The sequence below is a fragment of the Mirounga leonina genome, unplaced genomic scaffold (assembly GCF_011800145.1).
Source record: "Mirounga leonina isolate KUSES-001 unplaced genomic scaffold, KU_Mleo_1.0 Mir_366, whole genome shotgun sequence".
Taxonomy (NCBI): Eukaryota; Metazoa; Chordata; class Mammalia; order Carnivora; family Phocidae; genus Mirounga; species Mirounga leonina.
In genome coordinates, this window is record NW_023270709.1 from 22,010,641 (window position 1) to 22,023,726 (window position 13,086).

General features: G+C 39.2%; 1 protein-coding gene across 2 annotated transcripts in view; it reads left to right on the plus strand.

Annotated features, from left to right (window-relative positions):
- CDKAL1 (CDK5 regulatory subunit associated protein 1 like 1) overlaps window positions 1-13,086 on the plus strand; it is a 661,526-nt gene that overhangs the window by 106,347 nt on the left and 542,093 nt on the right. The window lies entirely within an intron of this gene.

Below are 13,086 nucleotides of genomic sequence, written 5' to 3' on the forward strand. Positions count from 1 at the left end.
TTTCTTTCTTTCTTTCTTTCTTTCTTTCTTTCTTTCTTTCTTTCTTTCTTTCTTTCTTTCTTTTTCTTTTTTTATAAGTGAACTTAAGAAGTTCAGGAAATCCACTTTTAAAAAATTCCCTAATAATATAAATATTTAGTATGTATCAAAAAGAGTAGGAGTTGGACTTGTAAGATTATACTGTTTTGACTTTATCTGATAAAGAATGAAACTTTACTGTGGACTTTTTGGATAGGTGATTTGACTCTCTGTGAGGTTAGCTAATTAAAGGTGATGTGAATATTTGTTGAGTATCAACCACGTCCTCTTTTCAGGGAATCCAGTCCACATTTTTTGTACTGATTTGAAACAGTCCTTCCCTCTTTTCTCTCTTCTGCCCATTAGCAGTATGCTTGATGCTAATAATGCCCGGCCTCCAAGGGAATCACAGTTCGTAGGAGAAATGCATATGAATCCTTGCTTCTTACTGTGTTCCCTCAGGTTCAAGTGAAAGAAGTGTCCTTTTTCACGTGTGCTCTAAATCTTCTCCCACTCACCTTCTCAGAAACCTCGCTTTATAAATTATGTCCTCATTTTCCTGTGTTTCCAACCTCTCTTAACCCCATGGATGCCTTCTCCTGGTTGCTGAAACCTGCTCTAGGGCCCCCAGTTAGCTGTTGTCCTGTTTTCCTTCTCGCCTTCCCAGCCGGACTCCTCCTCACTTCACACTCAAGCTCAGCGCCCATGGCTTTTATCATGAAATACATCAAACCAGATATATCAAAAGTTTATGAAACTTACACAGTTTCCATAACAATAATAAACTTAATGCCTGTATATCTACTACCCAGCCTAAGAAATATAACATTGCCAAGACTTTAGAAACCACCATGCGTCCCTGTTTGAATCATATCCCCGCGAAGTCATCTTTACCTTGATTTTCGTGCGTCGTTCCCTAACTTTTATTAGTAAGTTTATCATTTATGAAGAGTATCTCTAAACAATGTGTGGTTTAGTTTTGCCCTGTTTTGGACTTTGTTTATTGAACTTCATGCTCTGTGTGTTCTGAGGTTTGCTTCTTTTCCTCCTTAGGATTTTAGATTTATCCTTTGATGGATATAAAATAAATGGCCATTCTTACATTTCACTGAATGAATTTGTCACCATTTACTCACCTTACACTGATAAGAGTTTTCCCAGCGTTTTGCTTTTATGAACACTGCTGCTGTGAATATTTTGAATGTGTTTTCCGGTGTGCATGTGCAAGAGTTATTTTAGGATATGTACCTAGGAGTTGAATTATTGGATCACAGGTGTGTGTGTGTTCAGACTTTAGTAATGTCAACCTCTTTTTCCTGAATGGGGCATACCAATGTTCACTCTGAGCAGTAAGGGATGTGTGTAGTTGTTCTGCATTCTTGCCAATTCTTCATATAGTCAGATTTTAAAATTTTTGCCAATCTTGTGGTACAGATGACATCTCACTGTGGTTTTAATTTGCATTTCCATGATTCCTAATGATGTTGAGCATCTTTTTATATGTTTATTGGCCATTTGGATTTATCATTTTTGTGAAACAGCTTTTTAAATATTTTTTCCTGTTGAGTTGTCTTTTTATTATTTGTGGGATTATATTATATGTATTCTGTCTACTAATCTTTCCATGTTATACAGGCTGCAAACATCAGTTGTGGCTTATCTTTTCACTTTCTTTAATGGTATCTTACGATGAAGAGAAATGCTGGGTTAAAATTTATTTTTTTCTTTTGGGTCTGTGCTCTTACTATTTAAGATGTCTTTCTTTATCTTGAATTTAAGATATTCTCCAGTATTGTCTTCTAAATGTCTCATGGTTTTTACTTCTTATATTTAAGTTTATAATCCGTCTGGAGTTAATTTTTGTGATGTGGTATCTGGAAGGAGGTCCAATTTTATTCTATTTCCATGTAATCACTGAATTTTTTCAGTATCATTTCTTGTTTCTTAAAAATCCATTCTTTTTCCTTTTGTCTGTATATTACCTACTCTGTCATGCTGAGTGTCTGTGGATGTTTGGGTCTGTCCCTGGGCTCTTTCTGTGGTTCCATTGACCTCTTTCTTTATTCTGGCATGATTCTACACAGTTAGTGAATTATATAGATACATATTAAGTCAAAATATTTGTTAATATCAAGAGTGTCTTGGCTTTTCTTGGTCCTTTGTCCTTCCATATAAATTTAATATCAGGCTCCGAGTTCCACAAGGAGAATATCGTTGTGATTCTGGTTGTGATTAGAGCAAATATCTTGATGACTTTGAGGGGAGAATTGGCATCTTTCTACATTTTGAGTCTTCCAGTTCATGAATAAGGTATTTAGGTCTTCTTTGACCCTCCATGAGTATATAATTTCTTCGTACAGCATCTGTACATGTTTCAGATCTTTTCTCCTAATAATGCAGGGACAGCTGCATTATTCCAGTACCATTTATTATTATTGTTATTTTTAAATCTGTCCTTTCTCCTTTTACCTGTGCAGTACTTTTTTTTTTTTATTGTTATACTACTCTACAAAGTAATTTAAAAGAAATACTCATTTTCTAGCTGTGTTTGCTCCCTTGGTCTCTCAGGATTAATTCCCACAGCAGTGCGAAGGATGGCTGGGCGCAAGGAAGAGTATAGCTCAGGACCCATGTCAGGCAAGAGTCGTAGTAGCTGAGGAGTTGTTGGCCTCATTTCATGTGGAGGCGCTTGGATTTGGAAGGAAGGAGTCGACTTAAGGAGGAAGAATTCTTTATATTTTCAACATTGTCGAGTATGACTCTGAGACCCCTGGCTTGAATGCGGTGGGGAATGCCCAACAGGGAGTTCACTCGGAGGGAAGACGTGTTTTGGTTTTGAACAGTTCGTTATTTGAAGTCACAGCTAAATACTCTGATAAAGTGATGATCCTATTTGATCCTTATCAAGCACCTTCTGTGTGCTGGGCACTGTCCGAAATGCTTTACTTCAATTGGGTATATCACCCAGCTTAATTCTTGCAGTCTGTCACTGAGTTGTAGGTTACGGTTTATTCTGCTTATACAGATGAAGCGTCTGTTTTCCAGAGGAAGTTCTCTAAGGCTGTTCAGTTCATAAATGGTGGAGTGGGGACTTTAACCTAGACCGTCAGACCAGAGTCACTGTGTTTAACCCTTTTATTCCTGTGCTTCCCAGGTAAAGCCGTCAGGTAAGCAGTTATCAGAGATCAGGACTAAGAGATAAGGAGTTCATATTTTTTTGCATAGAAGTGATAGTTGAATGTGATGGCATCCTCAAGTCAGAAACTACAGAAGGAACAGAGAAGAGTTCTTACTGGCCCTGTGGTGGGAAGCAGAAGGGGTGGAGGTGATGTGGGGTGGGCACAGGGGAGTGGAGTCGTGGTCAGGAGGAAGAGGACGAGGACGAGGAGGAGGAGGACGACGAGGAGGAGTTGTTACAGCGAGCCGAAAATGATGATTACCAGATGCTGCTCATTTCCAAAGAATGCTTTTCATTTTATGAGAAGTCTGTCATGTCCCCAGGTTATCTACTCTTTCCCTCGGGGAAAGGTAAATAAGATGTAAAGATATTTTCGTGCTGCTGATACCCCCTGAGTACAGAATCCAGAGAATTTAGTTTCTGTGATTCTCAATTTTGTAATGTAACTGATGGCTGTGCTGCTAGACTGTTTCTAAAAGTTTATTTAAAACTGCAAAGGTAACTTGTGTCAGTGGGTTTTGTTAACTGCATGAACCGTGTAGTGAGTGTGGTTCTCAGTAATGATGCGGTGTTCGAGTGATTAAATTAAGCCATCCCATAAGAAAACTGTCATTTGAGCACTGCAGAGCTGGTGCTTGCAAGCATAGGTTCCCTTAATGCACTCTTCTGCATGATTGAAAGGAAGTGTAAGAACAGTACACAGGTGATTAAATGGTTTTCTTTTCTTTCTATGGTTTTGAAGGCTTTTGGTAATCACAACTAGTTCTTTTTTTTTTTTTTTTTTTTTAAGATTTTATTTATTTATTTGACAGAGAAAGACACAGCGAGAGAGGGAACACAAGCAGGGGGAATGGGAGAGGGAGAAGCAGACCCCCTGCCGAGCAGGGAGCCCGATGCGGGACTCGATCCCGGGACTCCAGGATCATGACCTGAGCCGAAGGCAGTCGCTTAACCAACTGAGCCACCCAGGCGCCCATCACAACTAGTTCTTGTTAACAGGACACCTATGATAGCATTTGATTTGTTTCCAGAGTAAATATAATCCGGCAAAAGACACGATAACAGTTAACACTGAGAAAATGTCAAATTCCAGTGACGTGTGTACATTTAGGGACATTGCCTGATAGAATACCTTCCCTTGTCAAGCATTTCGTTTCATTTCGGTGCCTTCTCCCTTGTCATCACCATCCCCTAACAAAGAAAAAGATGAAGATGGATACTTTGCAAACTCTAGTGTGCCTTACGTCATGCTACATCATTTCCCTTCAGCCTCCTCTCTCACGTATTTCTTTTTAACGAGAGTGAGACAACATTGAAGTTCAAGGAGAGGCTGATGGACTATTTCCCTTCTCCTTGCTCTGCTTCACTTAATCCCTCATGCTCAAATTCAGAGATTCACAAAGATGAGTAGATCTCGCACAAATAATGATGGCTTCACTTTGCCGCTCATTCCTGAGTGTCATCATTTCTGATCTTCTGCTTTTGTGTCTCTTCCGGTGTATTTCTGGTATTTAATAATTGTTTGTCTTTAATTACTATCGCCTCATTTTTCTCTCTTGAGCCACCAGGCAGTCAGGATCTCATTTTAACAGGAATGAAGAAAGACAACTCTAAGGGATTGACTGTCTTTTATGTGATTAATATCATTGATATTACGATTCATGAATCATTGATCTCATTGATTAAGATCCATGCATTGTATAATCCTGACAAGATAGCCGTAGACTGATCCGCCCCCAACCAGTGGTGGTGGTCAAACTTTACAATGTATACAATATTGTGGGGAGTGTTATTTAATGTCGGTCAGAGAGAATATTGGTTTAAAGTTATTTGGAAGTCTTCATTTTATAAACTAGTGCTGCTAATAAAATGTTCGGCTTTAAATAATTCCCTAATCTAGGCAAAGTAATGTACCCGATAGGAAAATGGCTGTCTGTATTAATCTGTAGGCTCTACTGCTCTCTTCTAGTTGATCTGATTATGAAGGTTTTTAGTGTTTGTGTTACTAGTATTTAGTATTCAGATTGATAAAAGAGTAGTTTTAGTAGCAAAAATGGAGTTGAGTGATTTTTTGGGGGGAGGGGCTGCCCTTTGCACTTTGAAATCTTAAATGCTGTTGCCTTCACTAATTTTGAAAAAAGTCGCTAATAAGCCCCATATTTTGTGATGGCAGCCTGTTGGATGTATACTCTTTCTTCTTGAGCCTTTGCTAGTTGCCCTGTCCTTGTTTTATTCATTACACCAATTTGATTTAGACAATATGGCCTTTAACTTGAGGGGCTCTTGAATAAATGAAAAAGATCAAAAGTTTCAAAAAAATAAAATTTGCTCTTAATGAGAGTATCAAATAAGAAAACTCCTTTGGTTAATGCTTTATAGAAATGTGGGATCTTTTCTCTGCCACCTAAAGGAGGTCATTCAGAGGCTGGTGAAAATAAACACATCTTGTGTGTTCCATATAAATGACAGAAAGAATAGCCAGCTTGCTTTGATCATGGACTGTCAACCTCTCTTTGACCTTGTGTTTTACTAACCCAGACGGGCAGTGTGGTTTAGCCATACTGATAGTGGATAGACGAGGATCACTAGTTCTTTGAACCACCTTTGCTATGGAAATAAATGGTATTGTTGAAGGGATGGTTTAGACATCTGAGTGAAATTACTTGAAAGAACAATTAGAATAAAAGGAGGAGTGAACAAAGCAGAAAAGTTTGTGTTGAGACAGAGAGTATTTGCTTTGTATAACATCTTTTGTCTATAGGAGAGCTCCTTATATAATGTTTTGTTGACAGAACATAGAAGTTGTTGGACGGTCATTCTTATTATGAAATTATTTTTTTGCTTTATGTAGATTTAACGTGCAGTTCTTCATTGTGATAGTATTGTTTCAACTTGATTTTGTGAAATGTTTTCAAAAAGCTAACTTATGAAGAACAGAGACGTGCTTGGCCTTTCAGTTAGTAATTATCCAGTTTATAAGGAAATAAAAAACTTGACCGATTCTATTGTTAACCTAGATTCACTAGCAATAGGTTATCTTTTTCTTTTTCTAATAAAAGTAATTGGCACGGAAAGAGAAAAGTAACAGTAGGCTTTAGTTTTGGTCTTTTGTAAAACACAGGTCAGATAACACAAGTTGTTCTGTTAAACTTAGTTTTTAATACTGTACATTGTGGATTTTTGTTTTTAACTTAGATGTTTTAATTTTGGTTTTTCTAGTTGTATGAGATGGCTTTGGTTCATTGTCCATTTTAGGTCCTTGCTTAAACTGTTCGTGGCAGCCCCCTGAGTGTCTGTGTGATGTTATCACTCATAGCCTTGTGGCTTCAGTTTTCCCTGCTCACCAGAAAGTTTCCCTCCATACGCAATGTTAGTTCAGAGTTTTGGACCGTTTGACTGAGTATGTGTCATAGACCAGGTGTGGGTCTCTGAACAGTGCTGTGCTGAACATGAGTTTACATTTCCTCCTACCATTTTTTCCCCCATCTCCTTCACTTGTTTAGATACTGTCTGTGTGCTGATTACTTGAACATTTCTGTTTCTGACCCTTCTCTCCTTGTCCAGGATCCAGACCTGTGCATCCCCCTGCTTCCTGGCCTTCTCTGTTCAGATGACTCATGGACACCTGCAGGCGTGCGGAATCCCCGCGCTACATACCTCACCTCTTCCCCAGCTGCTGTGTCCCCTCCTGTTGCCTGTGCTGTTTGCTTGCACTGTCCTCTCCCAGATAGTCTGTGAGTTTTCTTTGACTCCTTTACTTCTGAAATACCTTTTCCTGGGATGCCAGGGTGGCTCAGTTGGTTAAGAGTCTGCCTTTGGCTCAGGTCATGGTCCCAGGGTCCTGGGATCGAATCCTGCATCAGGCTCCTTGCTCGGCGGGGAGCCTGCTTCTCTCTCTGCCTGCCGTTCCCTCTGCTTGTATTCTCTCTCTGACGGATAAATAATAAAATCTTAAAAAAAAAAAAAATAGGGGCGCCTGGGTGGCTCAGTTGGTTAAGTGACTGCCTTCGGCTCAGGTCATGATCCTGGAGTCCCGGGATCGAGTCCCGCATCGGGCTCCCTGCTCGGCAAGGAGTCTGCTTCTCTCTCTGACCCTCCCCCCTCTTGTGCTCTCTCTTTCCCATTCTCTCTCAAATAAATAAATAAAATCTTAAAAAAACAAAAAAACAAAACAAAAAAATAAAATAAAAAAAAATATCTTTTCCTTCCTCCTTTTGAGCCCTCTTCTTTTTTCTTTCCCTCAATGTTACTAGTGTTGTGGTCCTTACGTGGTAATAAATGTTCCTCTTGGAGCTTGCAGTGAACCGCTGTGTTCTCAAGTTTCCTCAGAATGCCACGAACTAGACGCACATCTTCTGACTGTAATCCTTTCTCTCCGTTCCTGTTGTTACTCACATTATCTCTTGCTCTTCATTTCACAGCAGAACTTCGGCTTGTTCTCAGCTGCGTTTCTGGACTAGTCTGTGCTCTGCCCTCCTTCACACCCTGTGCTGGGTCCTTTCCAGCCACGGAGGAAGATAAAATTTCTTAGTGTAACAAGGTCTTTGTCAAAATCTCTTTCTTGCCTTCCTAACTTGTTTTCCTGCCACTCCTTCATAGAATTCTCTTTCTCCCTGACATGATATAATTCTGTGTTTGCTTATAGTCTTCTTTTCCCTGGAATAGGCTCCCCTTTCTCCCAAATGCATGCATGTGTGCACGTGCATGCACTTACACACACACACACACCCACACACCCATGTAGTCCTGCCTGGCAACCTGTTCATCTTTTGGAACTCATAACAAAAGTAATATCTGTAAGGTCATCTCCCTTCTAATTCCCACCCTTTACCCCCAAGGTCCCCAGAGTTAATCACCCTCTATTCTCTGCTACTTCTTGATCCCATACAAACATCTATTGTTGAATATTACATTTTATTGTTTGTTTACATATTTGGCATTCTACTAGATTGTGAGTCTTGAGGTCAGCTTACTGACCTCAGGAAAATTCTTTTTTATGGAGTTTTTGACCCTCTGACTCTACTATGTAATGATCTTCCTTTTCTTGGGAAACAGAAACATTAATAGACTGCTTGTCAACTCTTCTAAGAATGGTCCCCCAAGGCCCTTGTGAATCCCTTGTCGGAGACAGTCTTTATATTTGCAAAGAGGAGAGACAAAATTCTAATTTTCAGATATCATATTAAAGGACCCTCTTTTTAAGAAATCATGCTCTTTTCTTTTTATGTTTTACTTATAAACTAGGAGGAAACCTGCCCTTTGTCCTAAGTGAGGTAAGAAACTTGTGTTTATCATTGTTACTCTGCATTTTCTTTCTAGAGGGAAGTAGTAAAAGGGGTAAGAAATCTTTTTTTTTCCTTCAAATTTTTATTTAAAGTCCAGTTAGTTAACATTTTATGTAATATTAGTTTCAGGAGTAGAATTTAGTGATTCATTATTTACATACAACACCCAGTGCTCATCACAAGTGCCTTAATCTCCATCACTCATTTAACCCATCCCCCTGCCCACCTCCCTTCCAGCAACCCTTAGTTTGTTCTCTGTAGTTAAGAGTCTATTTTATGGTTTGCTTTTCTCTCTGCTCCCTTCCAAATTCCATAATGAGTGAAATCGTATGGTATTTGTCTTTCTCTGACTTATTTTGCTTAGCGTAATGCACTCTAGCTCCATCCATATCATTGCAAATGGCAAGATTTCATTCTTTTTGATGGCTGAGTAATATTCCATTGTATGTATATACACACACACACCCCCCACATCTTCTTTATCCATTCACCAGTTGGTGGACATCTGCGCTCTCTCCATAATTTGGCTACTGTTGATAAGGCTGCTATGAACATCAGGATGTATGGGTCCCTTTGAATCAGTAGTTTTGTATCCTTTGGGTAAATACCTAGTTGTGCAGTTACTGGATCGTAGGGTAGGAATTCTTGTCGCTTCTTGGAGTGGTCACTTGGTCAAGCTGACAGACGTTGAGCTGTGAATGGCAAGACCTTGTTCTCCCTGACAAACTAAGTAAGCTGGGCCAGCTTCAGGACCTTGACCCTTGGCTCAATTGAAGCATCTCATCTTGAGTCAGAGGAGAGGAAAGAAAGGTGTAGATAAAAACCTGGTAGGATTTGGTTGAGTTTGACACACAATTTTAATTACTCAACACAGTTTGTACAGTTAGGTTGAACTGATTCTTCCTCTTTGGGGAAGAGAGTTTGGCATCATTCTGTCTGTGCATCAGCATGTCATTGTGAGTGTATTATTCTATGTTAGGTATATAAATTATATAGCTATGTTAATATCATAGCATTTATTTTACATTTGAGTATCAAATTGCTCAGTTTCACTGAGTGAGCAAAAAACATCAGCTAAACCATCAAATTAAAAAAAAAATCAACATGGCTGTTGCAGGGGAGAAAGCAGAAGCATTGGTAAGGTTAACTTGAGAAAGGGTGTTGTGAAGGAGTCAAACAGTAAGATCTCTGCAGACAGTGATACTGTTGAAGACCACATCTCTCTGGAGAAGTTGCTTAGACGTTAGGTCTTATCATCATACCATGTGGAATTAGTATTGTTCAAGTCTCAAGTCATGGTTGTGTTTAGTCTGTTTTCTCTTGTTGCAGGGACTTTGTATTGTTTTTTTCCGCATCAGCTTGTCTGAGGTTAATAAAGGTGTTGGAGGAACATGCTTTCTGGAAACATAAAAGGAGAGCTCTCTGTTGAAGGGTGAGAGTTGTATAGTTTAGAGCAGATTTTGACTCATTCCTTGTTACAGGCTTTAGGCTGCTTGTTCCCTAACTGAGGAAAGACACAGAGATGAGGGGGGTACGAGAGATTATTATGTCGTGTACCCCAGTAGAAACTTGACTGGAAATAAAGGAGAAGGTGTATTTTGGGGTTGAACTTCTGGTTGACTTAAATAAAACCAGATGAGGGAATGGTTAAATTTACAGTTGAAGGATTAGTAACTTATTTTGCAAATCAGGAACAGAAAAAGCAGTTCAGATGTAGTAAGTCATTTTAAAATGCAAAACTGAGTTTTGTAGTTATCTAAAATCTTTTTGGTGAATAGTATTTTGCATATCTCATGATGACTGTTACATCAACAGTTGCTTTGTTTTTGCCGTTTTAAGCAAGAGAGTAAGTGAAAGAGGTCAGTGTATTGTGTCCTGGCAACAGCTGGCTGATAGCGTTGAATACTTACGTAATTAAATGTACGTGTTGGCCGTTGTCCTAACAACTCTGTAGGTGGAGGCCCCAGAAAGCATGCAGAAACCTGCTTTAGCAGGATTAAAGAAGAAATCAACATAATCGGAGTCTGTGCTCGCAGCCAAGAGTGATTTCCTATTGTTTTGGTTTCAAAGACATTCTACTTATTCTTGGTGTGTGTGTGTTTATACAACAGAGAAAAAGACTCTTGTGTTTTTTTTCCCCCTCCCCTTATTGTATGCTCTAAGTGTAAGAAACATACTCTTTCTTAATTTTTAGTCACTCAGTGGTATTGTTTAATAACTGATAATAAATGAAATAAAAAACCATCCGACCTTTAAACCTATAGAACGTGATTCCAAGATATTACATGTTAACTGTTTCTGTTCCTTGCTGACGGGTGCACTGGGCCAATTTAAAGGGTTACTTCGGTTTTAGACCACATTAAGGCATGGTTGTCTGTGACCATGGAAAATTGGGTGGTGTGGCTGTGAAGAACAAGAATCCACAGGTAAAATGTGACTGCGCTTTTGGCTATTAACCTTATCTGTGGAGGCAAATCCTATTCAAAGTGCCTTATGTTTGTTACTGTTTTTATAGCTCAAGGGCTGAGGCCAGTCCTTAAGGCACCTTTGAATACAGGCTTTGGTGACCGGAGAGCACCTTTGTGGATATTAGAAAAAGATGCCAGTCCTTGTAGACACAGTCCCACATGGCTGTGGATGGCTGCCCCATACGAATAACCCTGTATTTAGCCATCTCTTCGTGTGTCTGTACCCCATTTCAAAGTGGCTGCCCCTCAGGAACTAGCACCTGGTAACAGCACTTGACCGTGATGGTTGAACAAATGAATGAACTAAGTCATATGTTTGCTTTCTCTATTAGTTTATCCTTCTGACCCCCACCATCCCCTGCTTCTGCCCGAACAAGTGTCTTCCTCTGTAGCTTTTCATAGAACTTCTTCTGTATCCCAGTTTTCTATTAGATCGCATCATTTAGAAATTAAGTTAGGCTGCATGCCCTAGAAAACTCAAAAAGTAGAGGCTTAAATAAGATGGGACGTTTGTTTTTCTCGTATGATGCGAAGTCCATAGTTAGGAAGTTGCCGGCTTTGGTTTACCAATTCGAGGATGTGCATACTAGGTCTTTGCAGTTTTATTGATCTTTATGTTACAGTGTAAAGTGAATGTTACTCTCCAGCCATTATATGTATTTTCTAAAAAGGAGGAAGTACCCAATGGGACGGTGCCCCTTGACTTTGTCCCTCCTTTAAAGGAGCTTTACAGGAAGTCCCACTCAAAACTGTGTGCGTATATCCCAGTGACTGGAAACATAACATATGACTACTGTCTGAGGGAAGCTAGGAAATACTTGTTCTTGAAGAACAAGAATCCACAGGTAAAATGTGACTGCGCTTTTGGCTATTAGCCTTATCTGTGGAGGCAAATCCTATTTCAAAGCAAATCCTATTCATATTTGGACCGGTCACATTGTTGCTTCTGACAGAATTGGGGTTCTGTTGGTAAGAGAGAACTTTTTCTGGGGGCTAACTTGATGTCTTTGCTATAGATTGTAATCTTTGGAGCAAAATGTAGATTTTGTTTCTTATTTGTCAGGATCCATGTATTGGATTAGTTTCTCAGTATACTTTTAGACAAATGACCCTCCTTCTCCTGTTTTCTTTATTAAGAACATTTAAGAAACGACATAGGTGCCACTTGAGAACTTTTTCTCTTTTAGGTTTCCCTGACCTGGCTCTGATGAAGAAATAAAAAAATATGCAGGAAGAGTTCATGGCTTAGGTATTGCACACACTTATTAATGATGATGAGGAGGAGGAGGATGATGATAAGGAGTAACTGGGATTTTCAATTACTTTCTGCTCCTAAGGCCTGCAGTTAGCATATTTGAAATGGAATCTTTAAGGAAAGTATCTCGTTGTTTCTGAGATTCACTTTTGTGATACAATAATTATAAACCTGGTTTAGAAACTAGAAATTTTAAAAGAATTTAGATAGAGAACAAAAGTAGAGTTTAAAATGGAGTATCATCGAATTCAATGACCAATTGGAAGAAAGGTTGAGACTTAAATTTGTTCTATAATTAAATGTTAGAAAACACTATTTTACATAATTCTAAAAAGTTTGTTTCAGCTGAGAACAATGCTGTTTTTCACTAAAATGGAGATTTAGTGTTGTACATCTAGTGTGAAAGAAATGGAGAATTAGAAATAACCATCGAAAATCTAAACAGGGGAGGGCGCCTGGGGGGCTCAGTCGGTGAAGTGTCTGCCTTCGGCTCAGGTCATGATCCTGGGGTTCTGGGATGGAGCCCCGCATTGGGCTTCCTGGACAGTGGGGAGCCTGCTTCTCCCTCTGCCCCTCCCCCCTGCTCGTGATCTCTCTCTCTCGGATAAATAAATAAAATCTTTAAAAAAAAAAAGAAAATCTAACCAAATGGGAAGAGTCCTATAAAACTTGCTGTAGATTTTCTGTAGGTTTGTGCCATTGGATATTATTACAGGAAAGTTAAGGATATCAAATTCTCATCCTGGAATGCACCCTGAGCATTCAGCAACAGTGTCTTTTGTGTTCTTGCAGAGATACACTGTTGAACCACTGTAAGGAACTACCCAGACAAATTTATGTTCTAATGACCCATTCTTTAGTATTTTTTTTTTCTTTTGTTGA